The sequence below is a fragment of the Peromyscus eremicus genome, chromosome 1 (genome assembly GCF_949786415.1).
Source record: "Peromyscus eremicus chromosome 1, PerEre_H2_v1, whole genome shotgun sequence".
NCBI classification, from domain to species: domain Eukaryota; kingdom Metazoa; phylum Chordata; class Mammalia; order Rodentia; family Cricetidae; genus Peromyscus; species Peromyscus eremicus.
The window spans coordinates 160,706,558-160,719,856 of NC_081416.1; the positions used below are offsets into that span (position 1 = coordinate 160,706,558).

Genomic DNA, 13,299 nt, shown 5'->3' on the forward strand with positions numbered 1-13,299 from the left:
CTCTTTTCCAGGTGGCCTCCCTGGTGATGTGAGTAGCAGTCCAGTCATCCTTCTTCCACATCTAGTATCCTCCTATGAGTACATACCATGTTTGTATTTCTGAGTCTGGGTAACCTCACTCAGGATGATTTTTTCTAGATCCATCCATTTGTCTGCAAACCTCATGATGTCATTGTTTTTCTCTGCTGAGTAGTATTACTTTGTGTATATGTACCACATTTTGTTTATCCATTCTTCAGTTGAAGGGCATCTAGGTTGTTTCCATGTTCTGGCTATTACAAACAATGCTGATATGAACATAGCTGAACAAGTGCTCTTGTGGTATGATTGAGCATTCCTTGGGTATATGCCCAAGAGTGGGATAGCTGGATCTTGGGGGAGATGGATTCCCAATTTTCTAAGAATGCGCCATATTGATTGTGGTTGTACAAGCTTGCATTCCCACCAGCAGTGGAGGAGAGTTCCCCTAGCTCCACATCCTCTCCAGCATAAGGTGTCTTCAATGTTTTTGATCTTAGCCATTCTGACAGGCGTAAGGTGGTATCTCAGAGTTGTTTTGATTTGCATTTCCCTGATGATTATGGATTTTGAGCAATTCCTTAAATGTCTTTCAGCCATTTGAGTTTCCTCTGTTGAGAATTCTCTGTTTAGTTCTATAGCCCTTTTCTTAATTGGACTGTTGGGCATTTTGATGTCTAACTTCTTGAGTTCCTTATATATTCTGGTTATCAGTCCTTTGTCAGCTGTGGGGTTGGTGAAGACCTTTTCCCATTCTGTAGGCTGTCGCTTTGCCATGACTGTATCTTTTGCTCTATAAAAGCTTCTCAGTTTCAAGAGGTCCCATTGATTGATTGTTTCTCTCAGTGTCTGTGCTACTGGTGTTATATTTAGGAAGTGATCTCCTATGCCAATGCGTTCAAGACTCCTTCCTACTTTCTCTTCTAGCAGGTTCAGTGTAGCTGGATTTATGTTGAGACCCTTGATCCACTTGGACTTAAGTTTTGTGCATGGTGGTAGATATGGATCTATTTGCAGCCTTCCACATGTTGATATCCAGTTATGCCAGCACCATTTGTTGAAGATGCTTTCTTTTTTCCATTGTGCACTTTTGGCTTCTTTGTCAAAAATTATATGTTCATAGGTGTGCGGATTAATGTCAGGGTCTTCAATTTGATTCCATTTGTCCACATGTAGGTTTTATGCCAATACCAAGCTGTTTTTATTACTGTAGCTCTATAGTAGAGCTTGAAGTCAGGGATCGTGATGTCTCCAGAGGTTGTGTTATTGTACAGGATCCTTTTGGCTATCCTGGGTTTTTTGTTTTTCCATATGAAGTTGAGTATTATTCTTTCCAGGTCTGTGAAGAATTGTGTTGGTATTTTGGTGGAGATTGAATTGAATCTGTAGATTGCTTTTGGTAAGATTGCCATTTTTACTATGTTAATCCTGCCTATCCTTGAGCATGGGAGATCTTTCCATTTTCTGACATCTTCTTCAATTTCTTTTTTCAGGGACTTAAAGTTCTTGTCATATAGGTCCTTCACTTGCTTGGTTAGTGTTACCTCAAGGTATTTTATGTCATTTGTGGCTATTGTAAAGGGTGATGTATCTCTGATTTCTTTCTCAGCTTCTTTGTCCATTGTATATAGGAGGGTTACTGATTTTTTTGAGTTGTTCTTGTATCCTGCTATGTTGCTGAAGGTGTTTATAAGCTGTATCAGTTCCTTGGTGGAATGTTTGGGGTCACTCAAGTATACTATCATGTCATCTGCTAATAGGGAAAGCTTGACTTCTTCCTTTCCAATGTGTATCCCCTTAATCTCCTTATGTTGTCTTATTGCTCTGGCTAGAACTTCAAGTACTGTATTGAATAAGAATGGAGAAAGCAGACAGCCTTGCCTCATTCCTGATTTTTGTGGAATTTTTTTTTAGTTTCTCTCCATTTAATTTGATGTTGGCTGTTGGCTTGCTGTAAATTGCCTTTATTATGTTTAGGAGCGATTCCTGATCGCTCCAAGACCTTTATCATGAAGGGGTGTTGGATTTTGTCAAATGCCTTTTCTGCATCTAGTGAGATGATCATGTGTTTTTTTTCTTTGAGTTTGTTTATATGGTGTATTACATTGACGGACTTTCGTATGTTGAACCACCCTTGCATCCCTGGAATGAAGCCTACTTGATCATGGTGGATAATTGTTTTGATGTGTTCTTGGAGTCTGTTTGCCAATATTTTATGAGAATTTTTGCATCAATGTTCATGAGGGAGATCGGTCTGTAGTTCTCTTTCTTTGTTGTATCCTTGTTTGGTTTAGGAATCAGGGTAATTGTAGTCTCATAGAAGGAGTTTGGTAATGTTCCTTCTATTTCTATTGTGTGGAACAATTTAGAGAGTATTGGTATTAACTCTTCTTTGAAGATCTGGTAGAATTCTGCACTGAAACCATCTGGTCCTGGCCTTTTTTTGGTTGGGAGACTTTTAATGACTGATTCTATTTCCTTAGGGGTTATTGGACTATTTAAATAGTTTACCTGGTCTTGATTTAACTTAGGTATGTGGTACCTAACCAGAAAGTTATCCATTTTTTTTAGGTTTTCCTGTTTTGTGGAGTAGAGGTTTTTGAAGTATGACCTGATGATTCTCTGGATTTCTTCATTGTCTGTTGTTATGTCCCCCTTTTCATTTGGGATTTTGTTGATTTGGATGCTCTCTCTCTGTCTTTTGGTTAGTTTGGATAAGGGCTTGTCTGTCTTGTTGATTTTCTCAAAGAACCAACTCTTGTTTCATTAATTTTTGTATTGTTCTCTTTGTTTCTATTTTATTGATTTCAGCTCTCACTTTGATAATTTCCTGGTGTCTATTTTTCCTGGGAGACTTTGCTTCTTCTTGTTCTAGAGCTTTCAGGTGTGCTGTTAAGTCACTAGTGTGAGATTTCTCCAACTTCTTTATGTGGGCATTTAGTGCTATGAATTTCCCTGTTAGTACTGCGTTCATAGTGTCCCATAGGTTTGGGTATGTGGTGTCTTCATTTTCGTTGATCTCTAGGAAGTCTTTTATTTCTTTCTTTATTTCTTCCTTAACCCATTGGTGATTCAGTTGAGTATTATTCAGTTTCCATGAGATTGTAGGTTTTCTGTAGTTTTTGTTATTGTTGAAATTTAACATTAGACCATGGTGGTCTGATAGAACACAGGAGGTTATTCCAATTGTTTTGTATCTGTTGAGATTTGTTTTGTGGCCAAGTATGTGGTCAATTTTAGAGAAGGTTCCATGGGGTGCTGAGAAGAAGGTGTATTCTTTTTTGTTAGGATGGAATGTTCTGTAGATATCGATTAAGTCCATTTGAGTCATGACATCAGTTAAGTCCTTTATTTCTCTGTTAAGTTTTGATTTCGGAGATCTGTCCAGTGGTGAAAGTGGGGTGTTGAGGTCTCCCACTGTTAATGTGTGGGGTTTTATATGTGGTTTAAGCTTTAGTAATGTTTCTTTTACATATGTGGGTGCCCTTGTGTTTGGGGCATAAATGTTCAGAATTGAAACTTCATCTTGGTGGATCTTTCCTGGGATGAGTATGTAATGCCCCAGAAGGGAATTCTTATCTTGTAGTATGATCCACCATAAAATCTCTTGTGAGTAAGGAGGTACTAGGTCCCAGTTGGAAGACAATTGCTAATGTTTTGTTCAATGGAGTGTCTGGGTCTCTATATATCCCTTCTGAGCCTTGCTTTTGCAGGAGATTAATGTAGTTTCAGGTGCAGATGTAATTGTTATAGTATGCCTCCTTGCTGTTCTTCCTTTGGCATTTGTTTCTGTTGCTGATGGAGAGAGTTGTCATCGTTTAGGCTGCTGAGTCTCAGTGGCTGCTGTTGTGGTCAGATGGCAAGCTGGTACTCAGAAATGGATCATGCACAAAGCAGTCCATCCAAAGCTCAGGGATTGTCCTGCAAGTAGGAGCCCAATCGAATTGAGAGCTAGAGCAGTGGGGTAGAATAGAGTAGCATGGCTTTCTATTCCAAAATCAAATGAACATCCCATTGTGATTTCTTATATTTTTGGTTGTGAGCCTAGCCTTTAACGGCTGAGCCATCTCTCCAGCCCCCATTGTGATTTCTTAGCAGTGATTACCTCAGATGGATGGAGACCTTAGAAAGTAATTGAACAGATTAATGCAGTGATAGACAGGTCTGTGGCTGTGAAGCATAACTGTACATAGTAGAAGGAGCCATGGAGAGTCATGATAACTTGACTTGTCATTCTAAATGTTACTTGCATTTGAACACCAGGCCCTGGTGGAAAAGGGTCTTTTTGGAAGCTAGAAAATAGAAGAAGTGGAGAGTTAATTGAAAGTAATGGATTCCCATGTATTGTTTCCACAGGAAACACTAATAAGTTGGTGGGTATAATGTGAAGTATTCTACCTTCTATGAATTTCAGTGTGGAGAGCCTTTAAACACCAACACCTGGTCTTCCACATATCTCATCCTTACTATTAGAAGAAATTGATCATGTTATTGCTTTGCACATCAGTGTAGATTGCAGCATTTTTCAGGAATGTCTATGTTAGGGCCTGATCTTGCTTCAGTAACAGCAATGGATAATGAATATGTGATGTCTACACACCATGGAACTCATTTCAGCTAAAGTGATGAATGCAGTCAAGGTGATTGCAGGAGAATTCTTTTAACTTGAGATAATCATATTGTACCAAGTGTATCCAGCCCCAGACAAATATCTCCTGATGCTGTCTCTATATATCAATTCTACATTACACTTACCTACATGTTTCCATTCATGACATTGGAGGCAATGCTGTGGAGCAGAACAATTGCTAAAATTTGTGTTGAGAGTTAAGGAATGAGTAGGTGTAAGTAACCGAGTTTCTGGGCTCAGAATACAATGTAATGTTTTAAGAAAAATGTGTTCAATGAATAGTACAATGAGAATTAATAGTCACTGAGAAGAATTCCATAAGAAGAGCATTGTGTTAATTGCTTTAATAAGAAAAATACTTCCTGATATTTATTTAATAAGGGTTGTTCTATGAGATACTTAATTTGAAAACAAAGATTAAAATAATAATATCATGATTGGAAGATATCTGTCCAAATGCCTTTCTATTGTTCCTAAGGTGTAAAGTGAAGCACAGTAGTCTCATCGCAGTGTCCAAATCTGTAGTTAAAGCCACAGAGAGAGAGAGAGAGATAAAACCAGAGGCCTCCCTAAGCCATTGCTATTCATCATTCTGTTAATCGAAAATTGTCCCTGTGAGGATCATTGCATACAGAAGGTGGGATCTTTTCATGCTGTCTTTGTTAGCATTTTCTAATTGGGTGACTCTGGACATAGCCTTTATTAGAATGGACAATTTGGGGCCCTCACAGTAGTTGGAGTTTAGATATTTTTAAGATAGATACATGATGAAACTCTATGGACAGCTTGAATACAATCGCTCAGCAATATTTTGATGCCCCACTTCTTAGAAGTAGAAAAGCAATAAAAACTTTACCACAAAAGCAAAAAGTCCCCAACATAGCATAAGCCTACCTCATTAGAGGTCAGGGCTTCACAGACATTGTAGCAAGTACAGCCTACAACTGAAACAAAACAGATTGTCAGAAAAAATGAATCCAAGTTAAGTTCCAGTTGTAAACACTTGCAGTTAACTCTCTTTTGATTTTAGGTATGTGCAAAAAAAATGCACCATGGATTAGAAATGGTCTCTTCATCGAGCCTTGCTGGGAAACATGGTTATCCACATGTACAGAAAGAACCTTGATTCCACTTGGCTTGTTGGAACATTCCTTTAGTCCCAGTACTCTTGAGGCATTGGCTGAGGAGGAGGCAGAGGCAGAGGCAGAGCCAGAGCCAGAGCCAGAGCCAGAGCCAGAGCCAGGGGCAAGGATCTTTGTGAGTTCAGTGATTACTTGGTAGGTGCAGCCTGTTTCAGGATATGCTTGGCTATGGAGAAGGTCCCTGTCTCAAGAATCTAAAAGTGAGTTAATAAATAAATGAATTCTGTTTCCTATATTTAACCCTGGAAAAAGTTAATGCCAAATCCCTCAGAGGCCAAAGTGTAACAAACTCTGATACTATTAGAGCACAGAGTAGCACAAAGAGTTGAAGGTTCAGGAGATGCCAGTTTTCTTCTCTCCCTTCTTCCACAGTGAGTGACAGACCATCACAGACTCCAGCATGTGCATGCTGAGGTTGGTTTGAGGCTTTTTAAAGGTATCATGGCTGAGCTCAGGTAGATCCTGCTTCCTCTTGTTGTTGAGGACAGTGGGCTTGTCTTCTGCCTTGACTCTGTGACTTGATGGCCTCAGCTCCTGCAGCTTTCTTGGAGTTGTTTTCTCTAGTTCTCTTGGTCTGGTCTTGCCCATGAACCCTAGGTCTGCTGGGCCTACAGAGTGTGGCTTTCTGAGCCTTGCCCTCTATTTGCTTGGCCATGTTGTGAATAGCCCCTTGTCTGGCCACAACACTGGTCCCAGCCTCTCTCCCTCCACCAGATCCTGACATTGGATTCTGCCCCAAGTAGCTCCATAAAGCAGATTAGAAACTTTCTCTTCCTTCATCCTCAACTGGTTTAAGGGTGTGCTGAGGACACCTTATCTTTACTGGGCCTGATTCCTCCTGATGACTATGGAGCCTTTGCATTGGGTGGCTGTGGGAACCTGGAATTGGTTTAGTTCAGAGAGGGAGTTGATCATTTGGGGAGGTGAACTTCTGCCATCAGGGTAGTCATGCCTGCAAGTCTATGCTGGAGGCCAACACACTGTGCAAGTCCCAGGCTCATCCTGACCAAGACTTGTGCTTGCCCATGTTGCATTGTCAGAAGCAAGCTTCTGCCCTAGGCTCCCAGCATCAGTGAAGTGCAAGGGATGCTGCATGTTGGGGTGTGCTAAAGGGAGGAGAGATGGGTCTTGGTTTTCTTTCATGCACTCATAGGCATCCAGAGGCATTGACAGATTTGCTGCCATCTCATGCAGGTGGTCATTCTCTGTTTTAGGCATGGAGCTTGTGGCAATACCAGGAATTCTGAAGGTTGGGGACTGTTAATGACTTGTCCCCATCAATAATTGGTGTCCTTATCTGGTAATCCAGGGTGCAGGAGTAGCAGAGATCTGTTTTGCAGCTGACGGAGTGTCTGGATTGAGGTGTGATTCCCAGAGAAGTCTCCCTTTGCACCACTGAAAAAGAGTCAAGGAAGAAGTTAGTCCCTGGTAAGTGGGATGCCCCCTCCTTTCAGTGCACATCTGTACTAGGCCCCTACAACAGCTGGATGACATTAGTAGGATATCTGCCACAGCTGCAGATATTCAGAAACATCAGTCAAAGTTGAGTTCCAGTTGTAAACACATTCAGTTAAGTCTCTTGGGATTTTGGGTAGGTACCAAAAATGCACCTTGGCTTACACATGTCCTCTTCATCCAATTATGCTTGGAAATCTGGATATTCATATAAACAGAAAGAAACTTGATTCCATTTAGTTTGTGCGAGCATTCTGTTAGTCTCAGCAGTCTTCAGGCAGGGCCAGGGGCAGGGCAGTTGCAAAGGCAGAGATAGTGGCAGAGGTAGAGGCAGCTGATGTTAGTCATTTCAAAGCTAGTCTGATAAACATATTTATGAACATGCAAGGTTATGGAGAGAAAACCTGTCTCAAGAATCTAAAAGCAAACTAATAAACAAATGAGTTATATTTCCTATGTGTCACACTGTAAAATGAAATGCCAAATGCCTCAGAGGCCATAGTGTGAGTAACCCCGATGGTATTAGAGTACAAAGTATGTCAAGGTGTTGAATGTTTAGAGACAGGCCAGGATGGAGCAACACACCAGCTCCTCAAGAATTCCTGGTTGTAGTTAACAGATGGTTTGTCAGGGAAGTAAACCATTTGTTACTAGAAAAAGAAAGAGATATTTGAGAGGGGTTCCTAGAGAACAGGAGGACATCTTTGCTATTGCTACCTCAGTAAGTGTATTAATATCTAGATTATATAGAATTAGATAAAATACATAAATCATAAGAAATCAGGCAACCCAGGTAGTAAAGGACAAAGAAAAAGATATCTACTCTGATATAATAAAAAGATAATAAGCACATTAAGATGTTCTGATTGAAGAGGAATCAGGGAAATACATAGTGATGGATGACACACAAAAACACACACACAAAAAAAATTAAAGTATTAAAAGGATGATTTCAAAGATGGATACAACTTTAGACATACGTCATTATGAATGAATCCCTTCTCAGGAAGATGTTCAACCTTGTATATTTTCTCTTTAATGTAGGTGCTTGATAGTGTATACATGGAATCCTGTATTTCATTTAATGAAATTTTAGGAGGATATCTGTCCCAGACCAGTAATGATGAAAAGACTAGGCTAAGTGGTTAAAATTGGAAGGAAGTGTTGGAAGAACAGGAGTGTGTTCACTATACAGTATACACTATAGGAAACATACCAAGTTCAAAAACCAGTATAATGAAAATAAAAGTCAAGGAGAATAATTTTATAACCACTACAGGTTTTGACTAATTACTTTTACCTTAAATAACACTACCAGTGATTTCTAGCATATGATGAATTTATGTAACACATATTTCTACTTTGGAAACATTAAAGAACAATAGCAAAGGTATGAAGAAACCATCAAAGCTTTCTATATATACTTACTAATGGATGATATAACTGACTTAATTTCTCCAAACACTTTTAGTGTCTTCAAATATTTACAAGTATAGAAACTGTCTGACCATTTATATATAAATCCCTGGATCTACCAATTAATCTCCTTAACTCCATATGTACCTACTTATCTACACACTCACCAAGATTTTAATCCAACATATACATGTATATCTATGTCTATATCTCACCTTGTCTGTGTTGAATACCACTGTGTTCCAAAATCTAGGCTAGGACTTATATGACATAGTCATAATATCTAGAAATTTCTATATCCTTCTGCCTCTGAAGGAAGAGCTGCGGTTTTCCCAGAGAGGTGTACTTGGCAGCATTCTCTCTCTCCTGTTGAGCCTGCCTCTTCATGGCCTCCCTCTCCGGTCTCTGCTCTTCTGTGATGGGCTGTGAGATGACTGGCCCTGGAATGTCGACTTTACTCCATGGAATTGGTTGGCGGCCAAAATCTTTCACCAGATAATGGATTTGAGATTTTGGAGGTGATGGGGCCTTTTTCCTGGCAGCAGAAATAAGCTCCCTCTGTAGTGAAGGGTGTGATGATGCACTGTAGGATACTGGCCTACAGAGAGCTGGATGAGGCCCAGGGCAAGACTGGATGGGGTTGGTTATGTTAGCTCGTGTGACACTGGTAGCAATAGGTAGAAGTGGCTTGTCAGAGGCCATCAAAGAAGTGCTGGCAAGAGCTGGTTTAGATGGCTTGAGTGTGGTAGGCTGAGCCAAGTGGGAATGAGGCCTCACAGGGTATACTGCAGAGGGCCTGCAGGAAGCCAGGGAGAGAGGCTTTCTAGAAACCAGTCTGGCTTGCTGCTTGTCCAGGGCTGGAAAAGGCAGAGGTACTAACTTGACCTTCCCAGGTGGTGGCAGCTCATACTGGGATGGAGATGGACACTCCCTGTGAGCATTGCTCTCTGGTCTCTGAGCATTGCGCGGGGTTTTACCGGGGTCCCGGCCATCACATGGCACATCCAGAAGGGATGAGGTGGCTGGGCCTGTCCAGACATCTTTGTTGCTGCTGAAGTTTAGCAGAGTCCAGGAGGAGGAGATGCCAGTTTTGTCATTATTCTTCTTCCCCCGTGGGTGAAGGACCTGAGTGGATGCCCATTATGTACTTTCCGAGGTGAGTTTGAGGCTTTTTAAAGGCGTCATTGCTAAGCTCGGGTGGATTCCTCTTCCTCTTGGTCTTGGGGATGGTGGGCTTCTCTTGTGTCTTGACTCTGTGACTTGATGGCTTCAGCTGCTGTATTTTGCTGAAGTTGTTTTCTCTGGTCCTCTTGGTCTTGTCTTGTCCCTGAACCCTAGCTACCCTGGGCCTGCTGGGTGCAGATTTCTGAGCTTTGCCCTCCAAGTGTTTGTTGTCCATGTTGTCAATATCCCCTTCACTGGCCCCAGCATTGGTTCCAGCCTCTGCTCCCTCCACCAGGTCCTGGTGCTGGATTTGGTCCTGAAGAGGTCCATGAAGCAGATGAGATACTTTCTGGTCTTTCTTGTTCACTTTTTCAGAGTCCAGTGATGCTGGAACTTTCCTGGGCCTGATCCCTCCTGATGACTGTGGAGTCTTTGGAATGGATTGCTGTGGGATTTTCCCAGTGGTCTAGGAGAGTGAGGGAGTTTAAGATTTGGGGAAGGTGAATATCTGACAGCACTGTATTCATGTCTTCCATGTCATGCTTGAGACCATGACACTCTGCAAAGACCCAGGCTCTCCTAGACCAAGGCTGTTGCTTCCCAAGATGGCATTATCAGAATCTGGCTTCTACCTTAGTCTCTCAGCATCAGTGTAGTTCAGGGGCTGCTGCATGTCAGAGTGTGCTAGAGGGAGGAGTGATGAGCCTTGGTTTTCTGTACTGCCCTCATAGGCATTCAGAGGCTTTGATTGCTCAGCAGTCATCTCTTCCACATTGCTATACTCTGTTTGTTCCAGGCTTGGAGCTGGAGGCAAGGCCAGGAATTCTGAAGGACTGTGAATGAGGCCAGTTAATGACCTGTCCCCATCAACAGGTGGTATCTTCATCCGGGTATCCTGGGTTCAGGCATTTCAGAAGTCAGGACTCTGCAGCAGACAGAGTGTCTGGCCGGAAGCTATCTATCCAAGGGCCCTCTCCATTTCCACCACTGGAAAAGAGTCAAGGAAGGAGTCAGTGCCTGGTAAGTGAGATGATCCCCTCCTTTCAGTGGACCTCAGCACTCAGGCTCCTGTAGCAGTGTGCTAGGCATTCCTATGAACTCTGCTTGAGTGGCAAGTGTAGCATCTCTGTTTACAGACACTTAGTAACTACTCAGTTGTTTCTGGTGACCACACAATGTCTTGTTTTCTCAGATGTTTGTGTGTTCCATATCATTTATTGGTGTGAGCATGCATAGTGGTCATGGGGAGGTTACAGAATTCTCTTGGTGTGTGGTCCTTCCTTGTCCTCCTTTTGACTTTGAAACAGTTCCTCTCAGTTATTTGGAAGTGTGCCATTAGGCAGTTTGTCTGGTCTATAATTTCCAAAACTTACACAATCTGCTTACTTCGTTCAAGTAGTGGCATTACTCATGTGCAACCAGATGTTTGGATTTTTTGGGTTTTCAGTGTGCAAACCCAGGCCTTCACTCCTGAAATGCAAGCCATTTAAGAACCCCAACTTTCCTCAAGCTCCCATTTCACAGACGTGTTATAAGTGATATGAAAATTACTTGAAGAAAGTGAAATAGTGTGGCATGAGTGTGACTTTGTTATAGAGAACATGGGTACATGATCATGGACTTGTGTCAACACTGAAGAATCACAGAGAAAAAGAAAGAGAATAAGAGAAGATACAGCAAGAGAGTGAGTAAGTATGAGTGAGTGAGTGAGAGAGAGACAGAGAGAGAGAGAGAGAGAGAGAGAGAGACAGACAGACAGACAGACAGACAGACAGAGAGAGATATTTGCAGTTGTGTTGCTCAGGTATCCGATTTCAACTCAGAGAAAAATAAGTGCTAACCAAATATAAAATTCTTGATGTCTTCTAGAGCCCTGAGCACTATCCTAGAAAGGAGGTGATTATAGTGTGATGGAGCATGGCACTGATTGGCGTAGCCAGTGACGTGTGTGTCTGTGGTGTGGTTGCTGATCATGTCTTAATGAAGGATGGATGTCAGCCCCTAACATGCATGTTTCTTACTTACGAGATGGACGTTGAGGATGGTGAGCCAGGCCAAGGCTGTGCTCTCAGGACTCCCATCCTTTCTCCCTGAGGACATCCACTGCTGAAAGGTCGAGCTGTGTCTGCTTTGAGTGCTGATCTCAGTCCTCCCTCCTGGCTTTACTCACCTTGAAGACTGGTGTCTGCCATGTCTTGAGCAGGTGTGGGATAGAAGATGGCAGAGGTGGTGAAGGGTGTTTGGACAGTTTTTGGTTGATTATCCTTTGGCATCATCACCATCCCTGGTTGCAGGGCAGAGGCCTGACCCCCAGAGTAGGACACAGAGCCACAGGCCTGCAGGCACTGCCTGAGTTCTACAGCCATCAGAGGACCCAGAGTATTGACGTCATTGTAATAGACCTGGCTGCCCTCCCGGTAGGAAGGAGCCAGGCTGTATCCTTGATTTGACACCTGTGGTGGTGTGGCCTAAACAAGGCTGACAGACAGTGTTGGATAAGAAAGGTATAAGGCAATGGGATCTAAAATATTATCACCCTGGGCTGTCATAGACAAGGAGGAGAATGTGGTATTCTGGTCAATGACAGTTACAGTGAAGTCCTGGAGTGCAGCTCCCCTCCTGTCAGTGCTTCCCGTGGGATCCCACTGGAGAACACCTGGATAGGAGAGTGCTGAGGGAGAACTCTGGCCCTGGTCAGTCAGTGCAGTCACCATGGTTGTGCAGGCTGGTAAGTAAGAGTAGGCACTGTCCATGAGCTGCTGGCAACAAGTGCTGGAGTCTGATGGCAGGAGCCATGCTGAACTCAGAGCTGGGGTGGAGACCCTGGAGAAGTTGCACACACTTCCTGCTAAGGGCGTGGCATTCCTCAGCACAGGTGCAGAAGGCTGCAAGGCACATTCTGTCCCAAAGAAAGGTGCACTTTGGTAATTTTCTGTAAGAAAGAAGAGGAAAGTGGGAAGAACAGTGAGATGGAATCTGTGTGGCTTCCCATGAGGAGCTTTGTTTTCTGTAGTTTGTCCTGTCTGGGAGAGTGAGACCTGTTTTCCCTCACACATCCCAAACAAATGGTTCAGAATGATTCTTGGTAACGGATAGGATGACACTCATTTGATGAGCTGCCTGTTCTTCCTGTGTGGGCATGCACTTCCTAGTTGATCCACGTTGACCCTTGCTCTGACTAGACAACACCCTTCTTTGCCCTGCTTTGTGTTGTTCTCATACCTGCTGTGGCACTCTCTCACACCTGTGTCCCAGAACAGAAGTGTTTAAAGTAGGAGAACCTTAGACAGCTTCTCATGCCTGTGCCTTTGTCCTGTTCTGTGCAGAGATTCCTCTATGCAGAGAGAGATATAAAATGGTCCTTCAGGTTCCTGCTTTGCAGAGAAAACTGCCAGACATTCTACAGGACACAGACAAAAGTGAATAAGAGACTCTAGGCCTGTGGGCTGAAGACAGATGTCCCAACTTTACAAG

General features: G+C 42.6%; 2 pseudogenes; one reads left to right on the forward strand and one right to left on the reverse strand.

Annotated features, from left to right (window-relative positions):
• LOC131922600 (serum amyloid A-5 protein-like) overlaps nt 1-13,299 on the forward strand; it is a 174,502-nt pseudogene that overhangs the window by 84,642 nt on the left and 76,561 nt on the right.
• Nucleotides 4,978-12,881, reverse strand: LOC131925214 (uncharacterized protein C2orf78 homolog; annotated as a pseudogene).